This window comes from Engystomops pustulosus, chromosome 6, assembly GCF_040894005.1.
Source record: "Engystomops pustulosus chromosome 6, aEngPut4.maternal, whole genome shotgun sequence".
Taxonomy (NCBI): Eukaryota; Metazoa; Chordata; class Amphibia; order Anura; family Leptodactylidae; genus Engystomops; species Engystomops pustulosus.
Window position 1 is genome coordinate 97,454,047 of NC_092416.1, and position 15,431 is coordinate 97,469,477.

Genomic DNA, 15,431 nt, shown 5'->3' on the forward strand with positions numbered 1-15,431 from the left:
CTTAGCAAACGAGCTGTGTCAGGCAGAATTTTGGGTTGTTTTCACGGCTTCCCCATCAAACTTGTGAACTTTGTCGCCACCCTTCTGTGTTATCCACAAAATATAACGCCAATATTTTATCATTTACCGATATTATTTCTGCGCTACTTGCGCATCTGTTTACGTTCCCCTCCCCCGCCATAACCAGGCCAATTACTTATAAGAACAGTACTACACTTGATCTTATACAAAAGGTTCTTAGAAGTGCCCCCGTCTGCTTTGAAAATTATAATTTTTTCAAAGAAAACTCTTTTGGCCCCCAGGCCCATTTTGGGTGGGGAGGAGTCGAGAGACAGGGGCTTGGACTGGCGAAAGCTCGTCTGGCAGTGGACCACGAGCTCCATCCCAAGAGCCAACTAACATAGTTTTAACTGCAGCACTTTTAATCTACTGCTACCTTACTGCCTCCATACATCGTCCCCTTAGTAATCAAGCTGTGTCAGGCAGAATTTTCGGGTATTTCACCAGATACATAATGGAACTCGGCCCATCTGTCGCTGCCATGCTGGAGACCTGAAGTTTCAATTATAGCAGCGCAATATGGATGCCCCATTCTGTCGCTCTTAATCATGGAACCATTTCCGAAAAAATAAAAAATAGAACCGCTATGCTATTCCATTATTCCTAGATGAAATATTCAAACGACCCCACTTGCATTGAAAATTATAATTTTTTCAAAGTAAACGCTTCTGGCCCCCAGGCCCATTTTAGGTTGGGGAGGAGCCGAGAGCTAGGGGCTTCCGCCCATGATCCAACTGACATCAATTGAACTGCAGCAACCTTCAACCCACAACCTATAACCTTTTACCTCTAAAATCTATCTTTTCACTCCTATTTTTTTTTTTCACTTCCTTTCGTCCACCTCGGGTGCCATAACCATCCCCATTGCCTCCACACGTCGTCTCCATAGCAGCCTTCAGATGCCGTCTCTTCAGCTGCCTCCAGACGTCGTCTCCATAGCAGCCTCCAGACGTCGTCTCCATAGCAGCCTCCAGACGTCGTCTTCATAGCAGCCTCCAGACGTCGTCTCCATAGCAGCCTCCAGACGTCGTCTCCATAGCAGCCTCCAGACGTCGTCTCCATAGCAGCCTCCAGACGTCGTCTCCATAGCAGCCTTCAGACGTCGTCTCCATAGCAGCCTCCAGACGTCGTCTCCATAGCAGCCTTCAGACGTCGTCTCCATAGCAGCCTCCAGACGTCGTCTCCATAGCTGCCTCCACATGTCATTCCCTTAGCAAACGAGCTGTGTCAGGCTCATTTTTCGGGTGTTTCACCAGATACGTCATGGAACTTGGTCACTCTGTCGCCGCCATGCTGTGTCGACTATCGACTAAATATACCGTCAACCTTTTGTTCACATAGGTAATCATTTCAGCGCTTCTTGCTCACCTCCTTTGGTTCCTTTCTGCCGCCATAACCAGGCCAAATACTGATACGTATAGTGCTACACATTATCCTCGCCAAAAGGAATTTTTTTAATTGGTTTGAAGCCTGAGTCCATTAATGGTATGTCGCCATGCCACTCTCTAGCCTGCCGCTGCTGCCGATGCTGCCGCTGCCTCCGCATGCCATCCCCTATAGTGTCAGGGTCAATTATTGGGTGTTTTAGATGCTATCTCGCCTCACTCGGTCACTCTGTCATCACCATGCTGTTGCCCTATAATGGTGCGATTAGGCAGCCTCAGAGGCTTCCATGAAGCTGCCCCTGCTGTTTCCTGTCCATTTCCGTGGTGTTTCCATAATTTTCTGAGGTTTCCAGGTGTTTGGCCAAGCTTCCCTGTGCAGAGCCCTGGTCTCCTTGAAAAATGCTTGATTCGAAACGAGCACTCGAGCATCGGAAAAAGTTCGACTTGAATAACGAGCACTCGAGCATTTTAGTGCTCGCTCATCTCTAGTGTCCAGCAATGTTTTACATTCAGAACTAGAGTGGATCTGCAGAGAAGACTTACAGTAAGTACACAGATGCTGGTAGGCTGGAATTGCTGCCAAAGATGCTTCAAGTCCTGAGAAAAGGGGTTTGAATATGTCAGTTTTGCCTTTACATTCAATGGGGATGTTTAATAGGAGAAAACTTGATTCTTTCATGCCATATTTTATTTTAGCAGTTAGCACTTAGCTAACTGCTCGCTGCAGTTAGTAACAGTACTCAAAAGATGTGCTGAAAAACTCAAACTCGGCTCATACTTGAGACAAAAAATACTGGGGATGGCTATATACTGGGGGGTGACTGGCTATATACCGAGTGACAGGGATTGGCTATGTACTGGGTCATGGGGCTGGTTAGCTATATACTGGCGGACAGGAGGCTGGTTAGCTATATACTGGGAGGGGCATGGTCTGGCAACAATGCATTTTCCACCCTAGTCTTATACTTGAGTCTATAGGTTTTCCAAAGTTTTTGTGGTAAAATTAGCTACCTTGGCTTATATTATGGTCGGCTAATACTCTAGTATATACAGTAATCTGTAAAACATTTAAAATTTATAGGACTTGTTGTTCTCTGACAAAATTATCTGCTATAAAATAAACATTCCTCCTTTCTGCAATATCAGAGACCCTCTCCATCTGCCCAAAAATGCATAGTTAAAAAATAATTTCTTTTAGTTGATATTAAAAAGGGGGATAAGAAATAAGCTCCAAATCTACAGATGTACAAATTTAAAATCTGTATTACAGAAAACATGATTACAGCATAATCATGGTGTTATGATGAATCTATTATGTCAGACTAATCTCAGACACTTCTATATGGGGGTAAGTTCTTGACTATAAACACTTATTTTCAAACTTGAGGTAATTCATCTTGGATAAAAGAGGTGACCTCATTACAATGTACAAAAATCTCAACTGGCAGTAAAGAAGACTTTCTAGTGATCTATTTATATCTAGGCCTGTGGCCAAGACGCAAACATTTTCTGATGAACCAAAAGGCAAGATGGTTTTCTATGCCAATGACATGTCGTCATTTTTTTTAATTTGCACTGTTAGACTATGGAATTCTTTGCCACAAAGAGGTTGTGATGGCTGATACTTTTTCCATAATCAAGAAGAGCCTTAATGCGTTTTAGTTTGGGCTTGATAAACCTGTCTTTTTCAACTTTATCCACTATGATAGAGTGATACAATGAGTGGATGCTTAAAGTGAATAATGTTCTCTCTAGGTATATATAAATATATTAAAAAAAATTGTAGCACTTGCCTTTAGCTAAGATTTTCTGTCTTCAGTTACCAGGTATTTGCGGACATCTGGCTATCTCCAACCTCTTTGACTCAGCAGCAAATCCAAAATCATCTTGTTGAAGTGAGCGTGGCAGATATTTTTGCAGACAACTCAGTTAAAACCTTGAATGTTTCGCAAATGATGAGGCATTTGCTTGGTTCCTGAAAAATGAAGAGTCTGTGTTATGGTAAAGTGATACATATAGTTCTGTGATTGTAACTTGAAAACAAGCAAACAGTTCAATACTGGCACCGATCAAATGTGTTAACTGCTTAAATGCTGCTGTCCAAGCTTTCCCTGCCAGACATTTTGGATGATATTGGCCAGTGCAATTTTTACAATAATTATATGTATAAATAAAATCAAAATTAACCCGTTCACGGCCCGTGAAGCCCTCACGCGCTGAGCCCTCTCCATAGCCGTTAAGTCTTTGCTGCATAAAGACTTACCAGTAACACCGCGATCAGTGCCAGCACCGATCGCGGGTGTTTTCCCGCTGATCACCGCCGGCAAAGCTGCGGGCGGCCTCAAAAGTATGGCGGCGCATGGCGCCGCCATCTTTAAGAGGAACGCCGCTCCCCGTGACGTCATCGGGGAGCGGCGATCTGTCGCCATGGTAGACTCGGGTCTCAGGAAGACCCGAGGCTACTTCGGATTAACCCATGCATTACAATGTGCTATCAGCACATTGTAATGTATGAGTAGTAAAATACACATATACTACCATATTGTAGTATGGCAGTATATGATAGGATCGTACAGACAACCTAGGGTTAAAGTACCCTAGGGAGTCTGAAAAATAGTAAAAATAAAAATAAAAAAAAGTTTAAAAAATTATAATAAAAACCCCTAAAAACTCAAATCACCCACCTTTCCCTAGAACTGATATAAATATAAATAAACAGTAAAAATCATAAACACATTTGGTATTGCCGCGTCCGAAAATGCCCGATCTATCAAAATATGATAACATTTTTTCACTGTGTTTAATCGCGTAACGGAAAATCGCGCCCAAAGTCGAAAATGGCACTTTTTTGTCATTTAAAAAAAAAAAATTTCTATAAAAAGTGATCACAAGGTCTAACAGTCGACACTGCCCACAGCTCTGTACACCAAAGTATAAAAAAGTTATTAGCGCCAGAAGATGGCAAAATACCCCAAAAAATGTTTGTAATCTCTCATCACTTGTTTCTCTGCAGACTGATGCACCTTTGTTTCAGTGCATATCGCTAGCCGCTGGTGCCTGGTTCATTCAGTATTTTATATCTATTCATTAAATTATTTTATCCCCTAAAGAATGGCTAGACCATTGTATAAGTCACCTTCTGTGTCAGACCCTGCAACCTTATAGATTGTACGCTCTGGCGAGCAGGGCCCTCACTCCAATAGTTTCATCTGATTATTTTATTACTCTGTGATGTCTTGTTATATTTTTATATGTATTCCCTGAGCTGTACAGTGCTGAATATGATGGCGCTATATAAATAAAGCCTGATGATATTTATGATTATTATTTTGATGTATTTTTATTATTGCACATAAAAAATTATCCCATTGATAGCCAAAACCTAACTAATTTATGATAAAGGTGTGATCTGGGGTACAATTATGATTTACAGTCCTTTAATACATAATCTCAACGTCTGATCAAGGTCAGATCTGTGAATGGACCTAGCCCTTCCCCTGCAAGGTCTGTTTCACTTAGACTGTAAAGTAACTGAGCGTCTGGAAGCAAATCTAGATTTAATTACCGGCATTTTTTTCTGCCCTCCATAGCAAAGTATTTGCAAAGTATTAGCAAAAAGTTAAATATCATTGTACCAGCAAAATAAGTCACACCTATTTGAAGGAACAATTGAAAGCCCTTTCATTAGAACAAATGTCTCTGGGCCTGTGAGTGGGCAAGACGAAAGATTGATAATCAAGGATTCTTTGCACGCCCCCTCTGGTTCCGATTCCTGAGGAGTTATGCAAGAGCCTGGGACAAAAAAGGGGAGGAGAAAGAAGAAGAGATGGATACAGCACCGGGGCAGTATTATTTGGGCATGGTTGTGTTGTAGAAATCACAGTACTTGATCTGTAGTGAGCGATTTTTTCCTAATACCATTACCCCTACCTCTTCCTCTATGTGTGGGCAGATTCCAAGTAGTGTCGGTATCCGGGTGATGTGTGTCAGTAGACAAATCAGTCTCTAGATTGTTGACATGGGAGAGTGCAAGTATGATTTGTTATCATGAAATTTGCCAAGATCTCTATTGAACGGTTTATGTTTATGCTCCTTGAGATGATATTGTAATCTCTTCAATGACTTCTGTAATGATTTTTCTAAAGTTGTAAATTTGGGATCATGCTGGACCATGAAAGAAACATGATCTGGAAGGTATTAAGCTGATTACATACTGGTAGTGCTATATGAGGTCAATGGGGGTCATTTACTAAGGGCCCGATTCGCGTTTTCCCGACGTGTTACCCGAATATTTCCGTTTTGCGCCGATTGTACCTGAATTGCCCCGGGTTTTTGGCGCACGCGATCGGAATTTGGCGCATCGGCGCCGGCATGCGCGCGACGGAAATCGGGGGGCGTGGCCGAACGAAAACCCGACGTATTCGGAAAAACCGCCGCATTTAAAAAAAAAATTGTGTCGCGAAAATTTCACTCACCTTCATCCTGGGTAGGCCGGTGTATTTCGAGGCATTCCAGCGGACTTCAGCGCAGCAGCGCCACCTGGTGGACGGCGGAGGAACTGCATTGATGAATCCCGGCCGGACCCGAATCCAGCGCAGAGAATGCGCCGCTGGATCGCGAACGGACCAGGTAAGTAAATGTGCCCCAATATCTGTTGACAGATTCCCTGCCTACTGTGAAGGCATTGTCAGTGCCACTGCTACAGTGGGGGTACTTCTACTATATGGGCTTCTTTGGTGGTACTTTTACTTTATTGGCTACTGAGGAAGTGTTGTTTCTATATTGGACACCGTGGGGGCAATGCTACTATATTGGCTACTGTTGAGCCACTGTAACACATACATGGAGTTTCATACATTCATACATGCTGTTACTCAATATTTAAAATCAATCATTACAAAAGACTCAGTGTAACCCATGACTTATTGTCAAACAGCGACATCATTCTTCTCCAGCAATGGCTTATTGTTGAGTACAGTCCTGTGACTGCACATATGTTATCAGTTATCAAGAAAAGAAGCACATTCCACAATTTAGAGAATGCAGTGATTTAGAATTTTACTTTATAGAAAATGCAGGTATTTTTCAAAAAGAACATGTCAAGAGGCTGATTCTTGAATCTGTATTCTTGTTTGGTGATTACACTAGATCAGGGCCGCATCTCTCTCTAATTGGTGGATACTTTGATCCTATGTTTCCTGTATAAGACTTGCAGAGCCTGAGGTTGGTTCTGATGCTGTATTTTTGCGCTGAGTTTGGTTCTGGAGCTGTAATTATGGTCTGAATTATAAGGGATGTTTGTAATTAATAACGGCCCCCTTTCTCACTCCTTTTTGTATTATCTCTATGGCATGTCTAACCTTGGATCTAGAAGAAAACATATAGGTAGGTCTCAAAATGTGTGATTGGTAACTATATTTATGCATTAGTATGCATGGTTACAGCTAATATTAGATTTCTTAGGTTAATTTCTATGTAATACCATAGACCATACAGTAAAACTATAATAAGCTCTGCTATACATGTTACAACATGCTACAAAACATTAGTAAAACTATACTTTATATTAACTTTTACATCTCCTACACTTTACAATACTGACAACTGCAACAGTTTTGACACTTCATGTTGTACCAAGCAAATTTCCGAGTGCCTAGTGTTTTAATAAAAACTATTTCCCTCCAGAACCAGATTTTACGGCATCAGTGGCATCATCATGTCTGCACTAAGATGGCCAAAACATTTATTAAGTAATCACTCAACCCCCTTTTTGATTCCAGCTGATCAAATTAAATGATTGTGAGGACCTTTAAAGTTATCATCTGTTTCAAGTTCTCTATGTCCCCCGCTTGTTGCTAAGATAAAATAAGGTTATTCATCACTCAATAAAGAAGAGGACCTCAGGGCTGATGTACCTGACAAAGAGCTAAATCTGTTTAGCTAAAGTATCTAGCTGAATGTAATGAGAAGGACAGCTTTAAAAAAATCAGGAAGCATGATATGTGATCGCTATGCTACAGAATAGAAACATGGTTATACCAGTGGATTGAGACCTCTGTATGGTAATAATAATAAGAAATTATTTATATAGCGCCATCATATTCAGTGGCACTTTACAAATCATAGTGTATATATACAAATAAAATAAAAATCATGACAAAGCAAAAACATTCAGAAGGAACAAAAGGAGTGAAGGCCCTGCTTGCAAGAGCTGACAATCTATGAAGAAGAATGGGGTGACACAAGAGGTAAACAGCTTATATAGTGGTCCATCTATTCTTCATAAGGGAATACAACAAAATAAAATATTATATCATAAAAAGAGGTGCTGCTGATTGAACTAGTCATCACCCGTCATCTTTTATACAGAGTCCAAGGTGAATTGGAATGCAGAGAAGTCTAAAGCTTGGTGTCTGTTGGTTGCTAGATAACAGATGGGAGGAAGACACAGGATGGGTTAGTAAATAGAGTTGAAAACTCCATGCAATTAACAAGTGTTATAGGCTTACCTAAAGATGGGTTTTAAGAGCACATTTGAAACTTTGGAAGTTGGGTATAAGGCTACATTCACACTGAGAGTAGGCACTGTGGCTACAGAGGAAATAACTGTGACTACTGGCTACTGGGGGCAGGCACTGTGACTACTGGCTACAGGGGTAGCACTAGTGCTACTGGAGGCAAACCCAGTTACTACTGGATACTGAGGGCAGGCACTGGGACTACAGCCAAAATATGCCCCCATGCAGTCCAATGGGCAATACGGCTATCTATATTCATGACTGTATTGTCCAATGTATAAACAGAACAGAAAAGTACATACGGTCGTGTGCATGAGGCCTTATGCAGATCCCTGCAACCCATAGGAAATGAAACGTCATATCCTTCTATCATCCAAACTTCTAATAGTAAGAAATTGGAAGCAGGAATTCCCATTATCCTCAGGCACCCTTCAAAACCTATTGGCAGAAAGTACTACCTTTAAGAGACGTGTTGCCTGTCACCAGTTTCTTCACCAGTTCCACGTGGGATCCATAGATTTCTCTCCATCCTACTATTTTACTAGCATACCATAATCTATTAATGTAAACAGCAGTGGGGAACTATTGTTTGGCCAAATATGGAACACTATCTATGATCTATATTTATAGCAAAAAAACAATGTAAGGCTAAACAAATTCATGTCTTACGGTTCAATATCTTCTCCCCCTCTCTCCCCCCTTTAATCCCTCCCAGGCCTTTCCTCTCCAATCCTAAAGTACTTTTTAATAACTCCAGACCTTTCTCCAATAAAAGAAAAGTAAACTTTTTAATTTCCTGATTAATGACTTGCAATTTTGTGTTTAAAGGACACCTATCACCAGATCAAGGATAGTAAACCAAGCACACTGACATACTGGTGTATGCCCCCACTGACAGGATGTGCTCTTCTTTTAGCTTCTTATGACTTTGTTTTTAAGAAAAAAGGCTTTTAAAATTATGCAGATGAGCCCGAGGGGCTCCAGTCTCCATAGGAGTTAATGGAGCCTAGAGAGAAAGGACGAGATAGAATGTAAAATATTATGAAAACTACACCATACACAGAGATTTGTTTATAGCAAAAAATCTATGTTAGGGATTACTAATCCAGTCCATTTTTTGTTGATAATCTAGAGCCAGGAACAGAAACCTCTGAGTGTTCAAAGAAGGACAGAGCCAATACATAAAATGGGCCACATGTATCACTAGTGTTTTCTGTTGTTTTTGCACCTTTTCATACCGGCGCACCATTTTTGCACCATTTTTCTGATAAAGCACCAAACTAGCCGTGCAGCAGAAATAACTATGTTTGCCTCATTTATCCTACCATTTCAGATGTTGTGTTGTGCATGATGATATTCATTAATTGCGACTTTTCATTCAGGCACAAAATTGGGCACAAAAACACTCCAGCGCCCGAAGGTGGCGTTAACTGAGAAGTAACCACTGGGCCCTTGTGCAGAGCAGCTCATCCCCAGCAGCAGAGCTCAGCCAGACCCTGAAGACACTAGTACAGACATTACATACACTGCCTGCAGACTCTATTTACAGGTCAATTTCTATTTTCAAAGCATTCTGCAAAATCCTCAGCTCAGGGCAGGAGAGAAGTTTTCAGAATTTTACAGACAAGTCACCCCTGTGTAGCAGGATGACCACACTGGTGTCTGAGGGGGATACTGTGCAGAATTGCAGGGGTGCAGCAGAAGATCAGCACCAGAAGATCCCCTCCAGGAGAAGCCCCTGCTGAGGAGGTCACTGGGTGCTGGGTGTCACACACCTGGGTGCTGCTGTGAGTGTTATCTTCATTCTAGCATGTGGGAGAAGCAGAGAGGAGCTTGAAGCAGGATCACATGTAAGTACCCGAATCGAATAATGAACCCCATTGAAGTCAATGGGAGACTCGAGCATTTTTCACTGAAAGAACACATTGAAAGAACACTGAAGAACACATTGCAGATGTTCCGCACATCTGCTAATTTATCCAAAGACACGCATACCGAACGGTGTTCTTCACAAAAGTATGTGAAGAACAATATGTGCGAAGAACACATTGCAGATGTTTCCATACATGTGTTCACTGTTTTCATTGTATTCTTCACTGTTCTTCACTGTGTTTCCTTAAGTAAATGCTCGATCTAAAGCAGGCTCTATCTATCTATCTATCTATCTATCTATCTATCTATCTATCTATCTATCTATCTATCTATCTATCTATCATTATCTGACTAGTTATCTATCTCCTATAATTTCCTATATCTGCCTATCTAACCATTTATCTAGCTAGCTTTTTGTCTATCTATTTATCTATATATCTTATATCTCCTATCTATAATCTATACATCAATCAAAATAATATATGTCTTTCTACTGTATCTATCTATATATAATCTACTTTATATTTATGCACCTATAAATCTATCTTTTATCTATCTCATAATCTATCTCAGCTTTTAAATTTCTCTATAATCCATCTACCTATCATCTGTCTATCTCCTATAAAATTCTCCTACAGTCACATATTACAGATACTTACCATACTACTGTTTGTAAACTACCCCGTATTTTTCGGACTATAAGACGCTTCTTACTATAGGACGCACCCCAGATTTAGGAAAAATATATATTTTACACCAATTAAAATATCCCTGTTGGTCTCACTAAAGCACAGCACTCACAGATCTGCTCCATGCATGCATTTACACACATAGCTCAGCATCATACAAACAGTTACACATACAGCACTGCTACATCCATACAGTTACACACACAGCTCTGTATTATCCATACAGTTACACACACAGCTCTGCATCATCCATACATTTAAAAACACAGTTCTGCAACATCCATACAGTTACACACACAGCACTGCATCATCCAAACAGTTACACACACAGCTTTGCATCATCCATACAGTTACACACACACCTCTGCGACATCCATAAAGTTACACACACATCTCTACATCATCCATACAGTAACACAAACAGCTCTGCGACATCCATACAGTTACACACAGCTCTGCATCATCCATCCAGTTACACACACTGCTCTGCATCATCCATACATTTACACACACAGCTCTGCATCATCCATAGTTACACACAGCGCTGCATCATCCATACAGTTACACACATAACTCTGCTTCATCTATACAGATATATAGTTCAGCCATACACACAGAACCACCCCCCCACTTCCCCCTTCCCCCTCTTCCCCTTCTTCGTACCCTGTCCCAGCACAGCATGTCCCCAATCTCAGCAGTATGTGATCAGTCACATGATTCTGACATCACCACAGGTCCTCTAAGAAACCCGGGAGAGGGGAGAGCAGTGCAGAGGCTCTCCTCTCTGGCAGATCGGGTGCAGCTGTATATCATGGACTCACCCGATCTCCATTACAGCAGTCACATTACAGGGTCTGGCAGTGCTGGATCCTCCTGACCTTCGATCTATAAGATGCCGACACTTTTTAGCAAGATTTTTTTCTTGATAAAAAGTGCGTCTTATAGTCCAAAAAATACGGTACATAGTGTTATTATTGTGCAGGGCTAAAGGAGCCTCTTAGTGACTGTGACTGTTCATAAAATAATATTTATTTTGGGGCCCAACTTTTAGTTTTGCCAAGGGCCCCACTTTTTCTTAAACTATCCCTGCCAATATAATAGCTGTTTTTAGAGACTGTAATGCTCTGATCCTTGCCATGTTGACCACAGGAGTCTCTAAATTATATGCATCAGTGTGTGAGTTTTGTCCCATTCAGTAACAAAACTAACCTGCAATATTGCTTTTTAAAAAATGTAGCTGTAATTCCAAAAAAGAATTGTGATTTTTTTTCATAGTCCTGTGTAAGTCCTAAATGATAACATTGATATACAGTATATCATTTTTCAATGCATCTATTTAGCAGAATGAACGAACTATAATAATAATTGTATTGACTGCCATTCAGCTTAATATTTTTACACTATTTGTTGTCATGTTGAGTTCTACATTTAGGCATACATTCTTTTTTAATTGGCATGCTCTAAATTGAATAACTGAAAAAAAACCCTTTTTGCTGATATTCTAATTTACTGAGAAGGTTTGGATTGTCCCAATGCAATCACATGATTCCTAGCAGTTTAATAGTCTTCTTTTATACATATAACTCTTATATCCTTTAGTTATTTAAGCAAATATTGCTATGTGAACATTTCGTAGTACCCACAGTTGGTGGGCTGTTGGCAGGATGATTTGTATGTACCTACTTCTTCCCTGTTGTGCAGTTTATGGACAGACCTTAGATCCAATGTCCCGGGCCTGTAGCTGTCCGTGTTGCTTTTGACGCAACTTCTTTGTGCTTGTACTGACATGTGCGCAATTGATGTCTGTACTTCTGGATTGCTGTGTGCAATAGTTCTACAATAGAGTACCGTATCTTAAGTAGGTTGTAACCCTTTATGCAAATAATGCTATTACCAGTCACTGCAGTGATAATTAATACTGAGTTGGTACAATTACTCAGGTATTGTTTGGTGGTATAAGGAGTGGCAGGAGAAAACTATAGAATAGTAGTAGAATAGTATACTCTGCTATATGCATTTTAAAGCTGTAACTTCTTCTTCAATAGGTTATATGTCCTCCATATAGACAACCAGGCTTTTTATACCTAGTAGAGTTATAGCTCAATGCTATCTCACCCAGTTAAGCTGCTGCTTAAAGTGGGTCATGTGATCTCTATATGTCCATGAGCAGTTACTTTGCCAGGACCTTATTATTATTGTATTCATGAAAATAAGATCAAGATCCAGACAGGGCGATTGTTCATGGACAGATCACACAACCCTCCATCTGCAGCCATTTTATGAACAGGAATGTCTGGCTGATGAGGAAAAAGACTGGAGGTTTCAATTTAAATATCCAATAAAGTAGAGCAGAATTTTTAATAGCTGTATATTGGTAAATTAGCTAATATCCTGCTCCCCACACTTACACGAACATTACAAAAAATATGGGGTAATAACTCTTTAACCCTTTATCCCACCTATGTGCTTTCTCCACTTATTTCTTCTGTTTTTTCTTGCTATCTTCCAAGCTGTGGCATACCATTTTACATTGACTTGAATATATGTTTTATTGCTTTATGTTTAGAGATGAGCGAACATGCTCGTCCGAGCTTGATGCTCGGTCGAGCATTAGGGTACTCGAAACTGCTCGTTGCTCGGACGAATACTTCGCCCGCTCGAGAAAATGGCAGCTCCCGCCGTTTTGCTTTTTGGCGGCCAGAAACAGAGCCAATCACAAGCCAGGAGACTCTGCACTCCACCCAGCATGACGTGGTACCCTTACACGTCGATAGCAGTGGTTGGCTGGCCAGATCAGGTGACCCTGGGATAGACTAGCCGCTGCCTGCGCTGCTCGGATCATTCTGTGTCTGGATGCCGCTAGGGAGAGAGCTGCTGCTGGTCAGGGAAAGCGTTAGGGTGTTCTATTAGCTTACTGTTAGGCAGGAGTGATTCTCAAAGAACCCAACAGCCCTTCTTAGGGCTACAATAACGTTCTACTTTTTTTATTTTAATTTGCATCTAGTACCATTTTGTGAGGAATTAGCAGGGGGACTTGCTACCGTTGTGTTTAGCTCTTAGTGGCACACATATCCATAGCAAAGACCGAAGTGGGAAAATTTAGTAGGGGTTGGATTTCAATTAGGCACTAACTCAGTGTCATCTCATCTGGCATAGTAGTGTGCTTTGATACTTGGCTAGAAAATAGCCATAGGAGAATACAAAGAGCTTACTTACGCCTACAGTAGCGTTCTATATATTTGATTTCTGGTTGATCTGCTGGTGGCTGTACTTTCTGCAGTGCATGTACTAGCCAATTCTGAGCAATTTGTAGTGAGACTTGCGACCGCTGTGTTCTGCGCTTAGTGACGCACATATCCATAGCAAAGACCGAAGTGGGAAAATTTAGTAGGGGTTGGATTTCAATTAGGCACTAACTCAGTGTCATCTCATCTGGCATAGTAGTGTGCTTTGATACTTGGCTAGAAAATAGCCATAGCAATTGGATAGCATTGTTTGGTTTTAAAAACTCAAAAAAAAACAAAAAACACAAAAAAAAACAAAAAACACCAAAAAAAAAAAAAAACACAAAAAAAAACAAAAAAAAGTTAAAAAAAAAATAAAGTTATAACTCTCATTTTAAAAATGTTTAACCCGAGGGCTAGGGGTAGAGGACGAGGGCGGGGACATGGGTGTCCAACTACTGCAGGGGTCAGAGGCCGTGGTCCTGGGCGGGGTGAGACACCACCTGCTGATGAGGGAGCAGGGGAACGCCGCAGAGCTACACTCCCTAGGTTCATGTCTGAAGTTACTGGGACTCGTGGTAGAGCACTGTTGAGGCCAGAACAGTGCGAACAGGTGATGTCGTGGATTGCTGACAATGCTTCGAGCAATTTGTCCACCACCAGTCAGTCTTCCACGCAGTCCACCCATGTCACCGAAATCGCCACTCCTCCAGCTCCTGCACCTCAGCCTCCTCCCCCCCAGTCTGCCCCCTCCCAGGAAAATTTGGCATTTGAACCGGCATACTCTGAGGAACTGTTTTCTGGACCCTTCCCACAGTCACAAACCACTTGTCCGGTTGCTGCTGAGCAATTTTCCGATGCCCAGGTTTTCCACCAGTCACAGTCTGTGGGTGATGATGACCTTCTTGACGTAGTGGAAGTGTGTAAAGAGGTGTCCGACGATGAGGAGACACGGTTGTCAGACAGTGGGGAAGTTGTTGTCAGGGCAGGAAGTCCGAGGGGGGAGCAGACTGAGGGATCGGAGGATGATGAGGTGACAGACCCAAGCTGGGTTGAGAGGCCGGGTGAACACAGTGCTTCTGAGACGGAGGAGAGTCCTCGACCAGAACAGGTTGGAAGAGGCAGTGGTGGGGCCAGACGGAGAGGCAGGGCCAGAGCTGGTGCATCAGCGCCAAATGTGTCAACTAGTGAAGCTCCCGTGGCGAGGGCTCTTGCGGCGAGGGCTAGATCTTCAGAAGTCTGGAGGTTCTTTAAGGAAACACCGGATGACCGACGGACTGTGGTGTGCAACATTTGCCAAACCAGGCTCAGCAGGGGTTCCACCACTACTAGCTTAACTACCACCAGTATGCGCAGGCATATGAATGCTAAACACCCCACTCAGTGGCAACAAGCCCGTTCACCTCCGGCCGTGCACACCACTGCTCCTTCCCCTGTGTCAGCTGCTAGTCAGCCCCCTGCCCAGGACCCTGCCACAAAAACCCCATCGTCGCCTCCACGATCCTCCACAGCATCCACCAGCGTTCAGCTCTCCATACCCCAGACGCTGGAGCGGAAACGCAAATATAGTGCAACCCACCCGCACGGCCAAGCCCTTAATGTGCACATCTCCAGATTGCTTAGCCTGGAGATGCTGCCCTATAGGCTAGTAGAGACCGAGGCCTTTCGCAACCTCATGGCGGC

The 15,431-nt window shown here is 42.1% G+C and overlaps 1 protein-coding gene across 7 annotated transcripts in view; it reads right to left on the bottom strand.

Moving 5' to 3' along the window:
- GRIN2D (glutamate ionotropic receptor NMDA type subunit 2D) overlaps nucleotides 1–15,431 on the bottom strand; it is a 688,972-nt gene that overhangs the window by 393,410 nt on the left and 280,131 nt on the right. For all 7 annotated transcript variants that reach the window (XM_072110452.1, XM_072110450.1, XM_072110451.1 and 4 more), the window contains one exon: nucleotides 3,239–3,420. The gene's annotated coding sequence lies outside the window, so the exon portion shown is untranslated. The remainder of the gene's footprint in view (nucleotides 1–3,238; nucleotides 3,421–15,431) is intronic.